The sequence below is a fragment of the Pinus tabuliformis genome, chromosome 2_2, assembly GCF_031772625.1.
Source record: "Pinus tabuliformis cultivar Carrire ecotype Pingquan chromosome 2_2, CPIR1, whole genome shotgun sequence".
NCBI classification, from domain to species: Eukaryota; Viridiplantae; Streptophyta; class Pinopsida; order Pinales; family Pinaceae; genus Pinus; species Pinus tabuliformis.
The window spans coordinates 160,628,823-160,640,915 of NC_142300.1; positions in this window are offsets into that span (position 1 = coordinate 160,628,823).

Below are 12,093 nucleotides of genomic sequence, written 5' to 3' on the forward strand. Positions count from 1 at the left end.
CCACTCCATGATGGCCCTTTTTTAACAATTTTTCCATTCTATGCGAGCTGATGATAGAGGGGGCTCCTGCCTGAAGTCCACGGAGGGTATGTGTGGAGTTGTTCTGCTTAAAACTCATATATAACTCCTGGAAATCCATTGTGATTGGCCCAAGGGTGCGGAGCCATTCAGCACCTAGGACAATGTCGCATCCCCCCATGTGTATGGCAAACATGTGGGTTTTCAACTGATAATCCCCCATTTGAAGTTTGACATTTTCACAGCGGCCTTCACATTTCATTGTGCCCCCATTTGCAATTTGGACCTGGAAGTTAGAGACTTCCCGTACATAACAATGCGCTGCTTCGGCGATTTTTTGATGGATGAAATTATGGGTACTTCCACTATCAATCAAGACTATTACTGGGCGATGTTTAAGAAAACCCCTGATTTTGAGAGTTTGAGGGGAAGAGATTCCTGCCAACGCATTGAGCGAAATAACTGGGTCATCAGATACAATCTCCTTTTGGTTGTCTTCTTCGATCGCCTCCGGTTCCTCAAGAAGTGGATCTTCCTCGGTGGAGCTATAGTCAGTGGCATCTATTTGAAAAAACTTGGGCTCCTTGCATTTATGCCCAGGGGAATACTTTTCATCACAGTAGTAACATAGTCCTTGCTTTCTTCTCTCGGCCATTTCCTGAGGGGACACCTTTTGGACCTTAAGTGTCTGAGTCGTGGTATGAGCTTGTGGGGGACGACCTTTAGTGGGGAAATTGGGGCGGCTGTATTGGGCTGTTATGGCACCCTCCACCTTACGGGCTACCTGGCAAGCCTCCGTCAATGTGGGAGGGTGGTGGAGTAGAACTTGAGCTTTGATGGCTTCTTTAAGACCACTGATAAAACATTCCGTGTAGAACTCATCTGAGAGATGGTCAGTGCGGAAGGCCAAGGCTTCAAAAGCGGTGATATATTCATCCACTGTACCTGTCTGTCGGAGCTTAGTGAGACGGCCCAAAAAGGAGTCTCCCTGTTCAAAGTGATCTCGAAGAGCTTTGGAAAACTGGGCCCAACTCGAAAAAGGTGCATTGCAACGTTGATGCCATTCTGCCCATTGCCATCGTTCATTATCCAAGTACATGGTCCCCACTCCAATCTTTGTCCAATCATCTTGGAGATGATTCAATTTGAAATACTGTTCCATGTGTGCTAGCCATGCGGACGGGTTAGAACCATCAAATTTCTGTATATCCAACTTGGGAGGTCGCTGACTATCCAACTTAGGAGGTGGTGGATGGGTGTGCCAGACGTGAGGAGAGTGGCTAGACTCACCCTCAAGGTGTATATGGTCATTATATGGTACCTCAAGAGCTAGCTCCTTGCCCTTAGCGAGTGCTTGCCATACCATGCTCGATAGGTCTTTAAGCAAATCTTTGAGCTCGTTCATATCTGTTTCAAGTTTGTCTAGTCTTTCATTGGCCATTGCTTGAGCTCTAGTTTCTACCATACACCAACTTGATTAAAATTTGGGACCGCCAAAAATTTTTTTCTAAGAAATTGAATGGTACCATCGTGCTCAGCTTGTTGTCCTGATGTTGATGGGCTAGGTCACAAATAAGCACTTCGGAAGATCTCAGACTTTTTTTTTGGAAAACTCCTAACGGAGTTTTACTCCTTCCTGATCAATACTGCAGTCGCTAAATCCTTAAATTGTCAATGCCGCCAAAAGTCCTGCGAAAATCATATCCAGGTACAGGAACCCTTCGCAACTACTCCGATCTGGTGGATCTGAGATATCTGAATGGTGGAACAACTGCTGCTGCTGATCTGGAATATCCTATCTGGTGGATCTGAGAGATCTGAATGGTGGAACAACTGCTGTCGCTGATCTGGAATATCCGATCTGGTGGATCTGAGAGATCTGAATGGTGGAACAACTGCTGCTGCTGATCTGGAATATCCGATCTGGTGGATCTGAGAGATCTGAATGGTGGAACAACTGCTACTGCTGATCTGGAATAGATGATGTGTGATCCCCCGATAGAAAGGGAACTATGGTCTTGGGGAGTGTCAGGTGCTACAGGATCGCAATATACATAAGGGTCTGACAGTAGTACTCGGCCCAATGTTTCAGGGCTCTAACTAAGGAGGATCGACCGTACCCTTAGCCGTACAACCCGACTACCCTATCGTACGGGCGAGTAATCTCTCCGAGTGCTGTTCTCGATGTACTGTAGCAACAAGACGGCCGAAGGTTTATCTAAGGCGAGGTTTCAAGGGAGCTAGGGGGCTTCCTATATACCCAGAGGGTACGTGGAAGACAGTCCGTGCGCGGTTCTGTCTAATGCGCTACTACTCGAAGGGGTACCCACAGGGGTTACAAGGGAGTCCAACAGACGTGACCACCTCTTGTATTTCCTGCGTGCATGCCTCCCCAAATCCGCAGGTTTATGCGCTTAACGACAGATCCCGTGGTTTAAAGACGCCGGAACACGTCTCTAGCCTAAAAAAATTTTGCTAAAATTTGGAGATCCCACCAAGCCCTGGAAAGTGCTCTGATACCACTTGTTATGCTCTTAACCTGCAAATCAATACCCAAGCGAAGAAAAGATACCGAGAACACAAAATATGCGAAGAAAATATACCCAGAACATAGAATAGCAATGATTTTATTATTCAGAGAGCAATGTTCACAGGCCTCTTCGAGGGGGCAACCTCCAATAGAGCAGAGCTCGATTACAAAACAAGACACAATGCTCCTCGCAGGGAGTCTCTATCCTTTATATATGACTCATACATGCAATACCACGAGCCAATATCGTGGGTTTTATTAATACCATCTATCTAATACTACCGCCTATTTACCATCTATCTAATACTTCCGCCCATTTGCAACGAACTGTGGTCCCGTTATTAATTGCGGGTTAACCACTTACAAATATTAATATGGGCTTTATTGACTCTTGACTATGACGTGATCCCAAGACATAAATAAAGGGGTTAGGGTGGGACCCTAACATAATGACTTATGTGAGTATTCGGAAAAATGATTTTCTATTGGCCTCCTCATTCCTAGCACAATGGTTGAGGTAATGATAGTTGTGATTCATCATGAAAATGGAACCTGCATGACTCATCCTTGGTGTATGCACTTGCACCTAGTGGCAGAAATGACTCGTGTTATGATTATGAGGATGACTTGATCAAGTTCGGATTGATAATGCATGGTTGGTTACAACTTGTTGGCACAATAATTAAATGAAGCCAAACTTGATATGAGCTCTACTTGTCTCCTGGTTGAAAGAATTGATATTATGATGTTGATGACTTTGATAATGGTTGTGATCTTACTTCTAAACTTTGATGAGATGACTTTGCTTATGTGATGATACAAAATTGATTTATGTAAGGTTGATTATGATGGCTTAACAATGAATTATGCCTAGAGCATTGCATGAAGCAAGCTCCCCGATCCAGATATGTGTATATTTGGCAATTATCTGATGAAGTTAGGATGATGAGTTCCAAGGTATGCCTTTAATTTTGATTATGGTTTTTGTTTTAAATCCTGATGGTCTACTCTTGAAAGGTGATGAGCCTCTAATGATCTAAATAAGAGGAGCTTTTGAAGCTCGAAATGATGTATCATGGCATGATGGATCAAAAGCTATATTGCAAAGCTATAGGAAAATGTTTTTTTGTATAATGAAAATGAAAATCCTTGGATACTCCAATTTGAAGTTCAAAATTGTTGTTGAACTTGACATGGAATCCGAATGTTGATTGAAGCATTGATGTTTCATTTTGAACATCCATCTGTATATATGTGATGTGCATATAACCTAAATAAACTTATGAGTGAGTCGCTTCATTCACATAGAGTTCCCACCGAGCATCCTTTGAAATATCTGCATGAGATATTCTATTTTCGAGGCTGGGATATTTCTCCTATGATATGTGACTGCATGGATGTATTTTTTTTGATAGAGATTATTGTTAAGCACATTTGGATGCTGATTTAGTATTAGATCTACCATGATATCTTTGACGAAAGGTCCATAGTATAACTGAGGATGAGTATGATGTTGCTAGCATGGCTAGTTATGAGGCAGGATGAAGAAGCTCCTTAGAGAGTTGTCTAAGCATGATCGGGATATGACATGGATACCTTGTGATGACATAGAGTGAGATATGATTGGAAAAAATCCCATATTTAGTTCAGACTGATATTCTCTCATATATTGAGACAGTGCAGTTGTTTGAAACAAGCTCAGGCTTATGTTTGGAACCTACTTGAGAGGGAGGATGATTATGGTATCCTTTTGAGATTTATATGATTATGTTCTGACATGATATTTGATTTGATGTCCTGTATGAATAGGAAGCAACTGCTATTGAGACAAGGTGATACCAGATTTGAGTTTGATGAGAGCAACGTTGATCAGGGACACTAAGACAACTCTTCCTCCTTGTTTGAGCTCCCAGGGTGAGGAATTGAGATAGAGGGCTCCTGCAGTTGAGGGAACTCTGGACAATAGGTTATAACCCATATCGGTTACCCATAGGGTTGAAGATGCTCCTCCCCTATCTTCATAGGGTTGGAGAATGTTTCTCCCATGTTTGGTCGTTGCAGAGTATACCCCAGTTGGCATCATACCCACAAGCTGGGATTGTCAAGAATACCACTCCTTGTTTGGCCAACGAGTTGAGAGTGTACTTGGGGTGTGCAACCCAAGTCGATTATGATGCAGGTGTTCTACCACATGACTATTTAGGGTCATCGATGGAAATATCAGTAGGCAATAGGATGGGTTGAGATAACCTTGTGTGATTCCAGGTTGAGATTGAGTTCCCTGATGAGATCCCAGTGTCAAGATGTGCTCCCCTGTGTGTTTGGATATCATATTGCTTGATATGGGGTTGTAGATGTATAGCTCCGCCATGAGATTCCAGGTTGAGATGTGTTCCCCAATGTTGTTCCAGGTTGAGATGTTATCCTTCATGATATTCTCTTTGATGACAATTGATGATGATATTCCGGGTAGTAGCCCGCTGGTAGAGATTCCAGGTAGCATCCTGATGGATAGAGGGTGGTATCTTAAGCTCCCCTCCCGTAACAAATTCTTCTTCTTCTATATGCGAGAATATTCAACAAACGAGCAGGAACAATCAAGGGATAAGCAGGGATAAGCATGGGATAAATTGAGATGTACATTGATGATTTGTGATGATGAGATACTTTAGGTGGTCATGGCATGATGAATACATGACAAAGATGATCAGGGATGATTCGTGATGATACTTGTGTTGAATAATCTAGGGCACCTGAGTTATAATGAGATTCTTCTAGCAATGATAACAATTTGTGAAGTACTTATACTTTTATTGTTAACACAATCTCATTCTTATTATTATTAGTGTATGTTATCTTACTTCATCTTGAAACATTTACCAAAATACAAGAGACAAGAACACAAGATGTTGACTCTTAGCTAGGGAAAAACCTCTCTCTCTTAGAGAGGAAAACCCTTTTTGAAATTTCTCTTATTGAAGCTTATATTGATAAATACCAAAACGTAGACCCTTGACAATAAGATCCTCTGAGCACAAGTCAATCCTTTGTCCTTCTTATTCTAACACTTCATTCTCCTTCTTTCAGCACTTCGTTCTTCTTCTAACAATTGATAGCATCCCTATTTATGCTTGCACTAGAAGAAATATTTTTCTTTGTTCCTTAGTAGACTCCTTCCCTTATGAAGAGTACCTTATCCCTCTTACAATCGAGCTCTTCCTTGAGATATAGTTGCAGGTCTGATGTAACAGCAGTGTGGCCCTATTTTCTTTGCACTTGTGACGAGATTCCTTCAAGAAACGGATGTTAGAGAGCTCTTCTTCCTTCGCTTGTTTGGTATTGTTCTTCGCTTGAGTGAGAGGCATAATAGGCACTCCTTTATTAGCCCAACCAACAAACTTTTATGACTGTAATAGGAAGGTTGTTATGACAGAAGAGAGAGACTCCTTTTCTTCCCACGTATGACTGTAATGGGCCCTAAGAAAACCCTATTAACTTCGGTTTTGTTCCTCCCTTCTTAGTTGTACTAGAGGATCCTTCCTCTTCCTTTTTCGCACCCTATACTTGTCCTTTCCCTTCGTTGATTTTAGAGGTGAATTACATTGCTTTGGAGGGGTGGAATGACCCTTATATATAAAGGTTTGCTCCTTCTTTAGGCCGACTTGATGACTTGAGGCTGACTTGACTTTTATGCTTCAGATTGCTTCCTTTTGTGATGTCGTTGCATGGAGGAGGCTTGTGACTTGGCTTGGAGGTATTTCTTGGACTCTCATACATAAATACACATGTTGTAACATGCCTTCAAGGGTATTAAACATTTGTTTTGACTCTTTGACTTCCCTATAGCACTTTGACATGTGCTAGACCTATGCAATGAGCAAGAAACTCATTGATATAAATAACAAAAATAATATTTCTTTTCTTTTATAAATACAAATTTCAAAATTACATTTATGAATACCGAACCTAGTTACACTTTCTTCAACAACTTGAAGGCAAAAAAATGGCATATTGATTGATGGACAGATATTAGCAGATGGAATTCTCCCTAGTTGAGAGGGAGTGTTAATTTTTGCAAATGCGGTCAAATTCCACCTTGGACAACTAAAATGACCGAGATGATGATTTAATTAGATTCCTCTTTTTGAGAGGACCAAAATTGACCTCAAGATCACCTTTTTTTGACAAGAAAAAGTTGGTTTTTGAATTTATTTATTCACTCATGTATATTGGGTTAGGTCGACTCTAAGCACGTGTTAAATTGGATAGGTTGGCCTCAACCCCAAGTGGACCCTCATGAAAGCCTATAAATAGAAGAGACTTGAAGCTCAATTGGACATAATTGATCAAGACATCATCTCTTCTCTTATTGTCTTGGTTCGCACAGTTTTGATAGAAAGAGTTCACGCAAGGGTCTGAAATCTCAGGAGTGAAGCTTGCACTGATCTAGGGTTTTCTGATTCCTAGAGGTTGGCACAAAACTGGGAATTTTAGTCCCTGGACACTGGAACACAGTGGTCAAGAAAGTTTCCAGAAATCCCTGGACGCTAGCAAAAAATCTTATGAGAGTGTCCATGGTTTCAGAGATAGTTCGAGATGTATTGTACCTCATACACATGCACAATATGGTCTTGAGAGCGTCCGGGTTGCCATAGACACTGGCACAGAAGCCTATGGAAGCCTCTAGGGTTTGAGGCAGTTCTAGGAATGTTTTTCCCTAGACACCCTCATCCATTTCACCTAGGAGCGTCTAGATATATTCCAGACTGTAATACACCTTCTGAAATTAAATTGTTACAGGTTTACTTATTCTACAATTTCGAATTTTGGAAGCCATGGGACCCATGTGATTTTTGGAAAAGAATTAGGAAGGAAAAATGGGCCGAAATGTTTTATTGGCATAGCCTGGGGGCCACCCACATGAGGAGATACATACCACCTTACAGGGAAGTTCGAATGACTAAGGAGGTAAAGTCAAATTTCTAGTTGGAGGGGGCCCACCTAGGAAAAGAGGCCCACAAATTATAAATAGAGGAGGCTCAACCTTATTTAGTATCTTTTGACATGCTAAACTCAATCTTAGTTGCTCGAGCTGCTTAGACGAGTTACTATGTTGTTTAGCACACGAGTGTCTCCAAGCGGAGATCTCAACCCTTACTTTGGTGGACTTCGAGCACCAGCCCTAGAAGGGAGTTCTTCTTCATCTCAGTTCGTAACAACAATAGGGAGACATGTTATAGTAGCTGTAAGTCGAGTACCAGCAGCAGGGGGAGTAACAACAGCGGAGGGATTGCGTAGTCATAGCGTGAGGCACTCCGATATGTTGGGGAGACAGGAGCATCCTTCATTATTTTCAGGAGTATAGAGGAAAGCTACAAACAAGAGGGCCATCCTACACGCAACTCTCATTTCATCACACGTAGGACTGTGTCATCTCCTCCATGACTGCGCAGTCATTGGAGTGAGACTCTTTGGGGCAGCACCATCCGGGGAGTTTGGAGATGGGAGGTTGGGAGATCATTTGGAGGGCCATTTGAGGAGGATTGCTAGATTTGGCAGAGCAAAGATTGACAGGATTAGTCACAACAACAGAATTCGAAATTGGAGGAGGGTCAAGCTGTGAAGGGTCAATTTTTGAATGTTGGAACCAAGGGAAACCCTTTCTGGGTTTTACTTGGTTTTGGGCAAGTATCACACTCCTAAGTTTATAGAATTTTTTGGGTAGATATAAGGGGTCAAAAATGGGTCCCAACTCAGCCAACAGCTAGAGGAGCTAAGGGGAATTTGGGCCAAAATTCCAAGGTCAACATTTGACCAATTCCTTTATGGGTTATTCTGGGTATTTGGTGCAGAGGCCAGGGTTAATTTCCTGTAATTTTCTAAGCACTGGAGGTGGGGTTTCCAACAACATCTTTGCAGCAGACAACGTAGTTTCACAAGGGCAACGCAGGGCATCATTGCAGTAGTTATTTGTGTCGTTTGGGCTTGACATATTACCACCTAGGCTAGATCACGCTTGCCATTGAAACAAGCCCGGGTGCACCACTTCCACATTATTGTACTTTTCTTGCAAATTATAATAAATGGCTCACTTGTTGGTTATTCCTGGACTTTTTAATGGGTGTGCACTGAATGTTCCAATTCTATGGTGTTGTTTTTATTGTTTGTTTTTCATAAAACTATTTTTCCTAGTTTGGAACATTACAGTGGTATCAAAGCATGATCTTGGCCCAACTGTGGGAAATTAGCTAGAATATCATGGAAGCTTTGGGTATGAGTGCACAGTGACGGGTGAAACTGGAGACAAACCCATGGCTCAAGGGAAATCCAATATGCATAAATTATAGGGTAGAATTCATTGGGATGATGAGAGGTTTTCCCAGTTGAGGAGGGTGACAAACCAAACCCATCCTCACCCTTACAACGGAGACATTAAGGTGAGCAAGCCGTGGGGGTGCAACCATCTACATAATGTGGCGAAAGTCGACCAAATCAGGGCACCAAATCTCCTTAAAAGGAGAAGGCAGGACAAAGACGTTAGAGGGTGAGACCAGGGGGCGCTTTTACTGGTGGAGACCTGGCTTTAGATATCATGAGCTTGAGGAGGAGGTTGAGCATGATGCTGAGTGTCCACAGGATGGTGAGGAGCACATTGATATACTCGATGTGGCGCAAGGGTCACCTTTAATAGAGACCTCTTTGATAGCCCTTGTTGACACCTTGGTGGAGAGGATAGATCCTACACACATAGAGCCATCTGTTGAGGGGGTTCCACCCATGGATGAGATGCCAACAATTGTTGAGGTATCTAGAGTTGTGATCGATTTTAAAGGTGATAGATGCCCACGAAAGTTACACTAGTTTCAGGCCGACCTTCTAGCATTAGAAAGGAAGGTCATGTTAGTGCATGAGGCTATTCCGTAGCAAAACAAGGAGCTAGAGGGCATGAGAGCGATTTGTGTTGAGTCCACGACCAAATTGACTCCTGTTGGGGAGCGGTTGGATTCCCTACTGGTGCAACAAGAGTGCACGTTGGGGTGTGAGAGAAGCCCTCTTTGGACATACATAACGAGGTTGGCAGCACTATTAGGTTACCATGACCCATTGGACAAAGAGAGACAATTATCTAGTCAAATTTCATGTATTGACCAGGATAGCAAGATGAGACAACTTGAGTTGCACAGGGTGCAACACCTGCATGCTAGGATTGTTCTATGTGCAGGAATTTGTGCATTCAATCCCTATCATGGTGTTGGATGGTGAGAGATTCTAAGTTGGGACCCTGTGGAGTGGGCTATGGAGATGGTGGTGGACCCGAGTGTAGCTCAAAGGGAGATTCCAGGCACAGGGGATACAACAGCGCAGACTGGCATTGGGTTCCCGGTGGGACTACCTATCATTTTCGAGGTATGTTGGTTGGCTACAACCTATATGGTATAGTTGACCTAGCAGTTGAGTGTGCACATTCATTAGGGGAGTCTCAATCAACACCAGTGGCTAACCAGTTTATGGACATACTCTTTTGGTTGTCTTGGTATGGCATTTGTACACGGATCACTGGGTGATCAACATACTCCGACAGGAGTTTGTTGGAGGAGGTGGCATTGGAAGGCCACCAGATGGTGCCTTCTATGGAACTGGGGATTCTTCGCATTTGTGTGGGACACAGAGGAGCAAAGAAATGGTGGCATCACTGCTAACATCTGGGGAGATTCACTTCTTGGGTCCCTTAGGGAGGACTTGGAGGGGAGGTCCCCTCATCAGAGAGCATGGTGACGTGATAGTGGAGGTGATGATATGGGTTGGATGCGAGCCGACACATATGGACACAACTTTAGGCCATCTCATTCAAGGATGGGTAGGATCATCTAGCATGGAGAAGTGGTACACAGGTGGCCATGGGGACACATGGGGGTGTGTCGTAGTATGTTGGACTGCGTTGTGGAGTGGGAGTGCCTCACATTGCATTGAGTACATGAGGGAGTGACAGGTACAATGACACAAGCAGGATAGAGGACGATACAAGATGGCAGAGACGTAGCCGACGATACTTAATGATGTATAGGGGTGGGCCATAGTGTATAGTGGCATGTCCAGGAGTACTGGGATGATCGGTGGTATGCAAGGGTGTATAGCGCTACACAATGAGGTCTTGGAGTGTTGCCTCCAGGGAGACCCTTGGACGGAAAAACTGGACATACATTTGGGTGTAGTTCACCCAGGATCGATGAGGACATAGATGAGCGATACTTGATGGTATCCGCGGGGAATCACACGCCTGACCCTCTTCTACATCCCTCATGAGTGCAATCGATTTTAACGTCGACTTTCTACACTCTGGGCATGAGCATCAGGAGATGAGGAGCTCACCCGAGATATTTGGGTGACACTCAACGCACTAGGGGGAGACTTTCATCAGTGGCAATGGGTTGGTGTGTCGGTTGACAACCACATGTTGGGGGATGAGGTGATCATCTGCAGGGGTGGCATATCGTTCATCACCGAGCCTATGTCTAGGGAGCTAGTCACTAGGGAGACATGTGTCACTTTTTTCTCAAGGCATGTCGGGACCAAGCATGGGCAGGGATACCAAGACCGACTGAGGTAGTTTTCTAGTATGTTTCTAGGCTCCAGACATTATATTGGCACATTATCGAGAGGGTGGATGGCAAACCTAGGGGAGATGGTTGGTAGGGACAGGAGGGATCCACATACCCTAAGTCAATTACGAGTACCGGATACCCATCTTTGGGTTGCATTCATGGGGTACATATTTGGCACAGGTGGCTTCTAATGATCATCGGTACTACACATTGGCAGGAACATGGCAGATTAGCATGCATCAGATTAGCCCATGCTATATGTATCCTATATATTGATCACATGCAAGGACTAGAGATGAGGCATGGATGGATTCATGTATTGCCAGAGCTATGTTGCAGCAGGTCCAACTAGGGGATGCAGGGATTCAGTTGATTGATAGATCACGCTATCTCATGATGGTCGAAGTCATGGTAGAGAGTGGTCTAGTTCACTTTGGGATTAGCACATGGGGGTACACAGTGGCCTTCATTGGATGGCGATGCATGGTTTCTTTGTGGCTGCAACAGTTCTAACTTAGATTTAGATGGATAGACTTTGATGTCATGGAGATGTTGGGGCAGGATGTGTCTCACCTCTATTAGTATTCCACCATCGAGTTCTAGGAGAGGAGGATACAATGTACGCATGGTGGGCAGTCAGCTAGACCCAGAGTGGTGCAGCGACAACATGGTGGCACCCTTCTATGGCTAGCATGGGACCTAGACACCATAGTATTAGACAACTTAGCGACAATTAGGGGTCAGCCGGATGCAACAGGGGGAGGTCACTTAGGTCTTCCTTTGGGCTTTAGCGAGTCATTGATGGTGTGGGGGACTTCTGGTATTTATATAGGACATGACATTGAGTGGAGCGAGGGGAGCTTTAGGTGCAACAGGATGGATTGGCATCCTGGTATTGGCATTCTTTCATGTCAGGACAATGCAGGGACCTAGGATGACTCA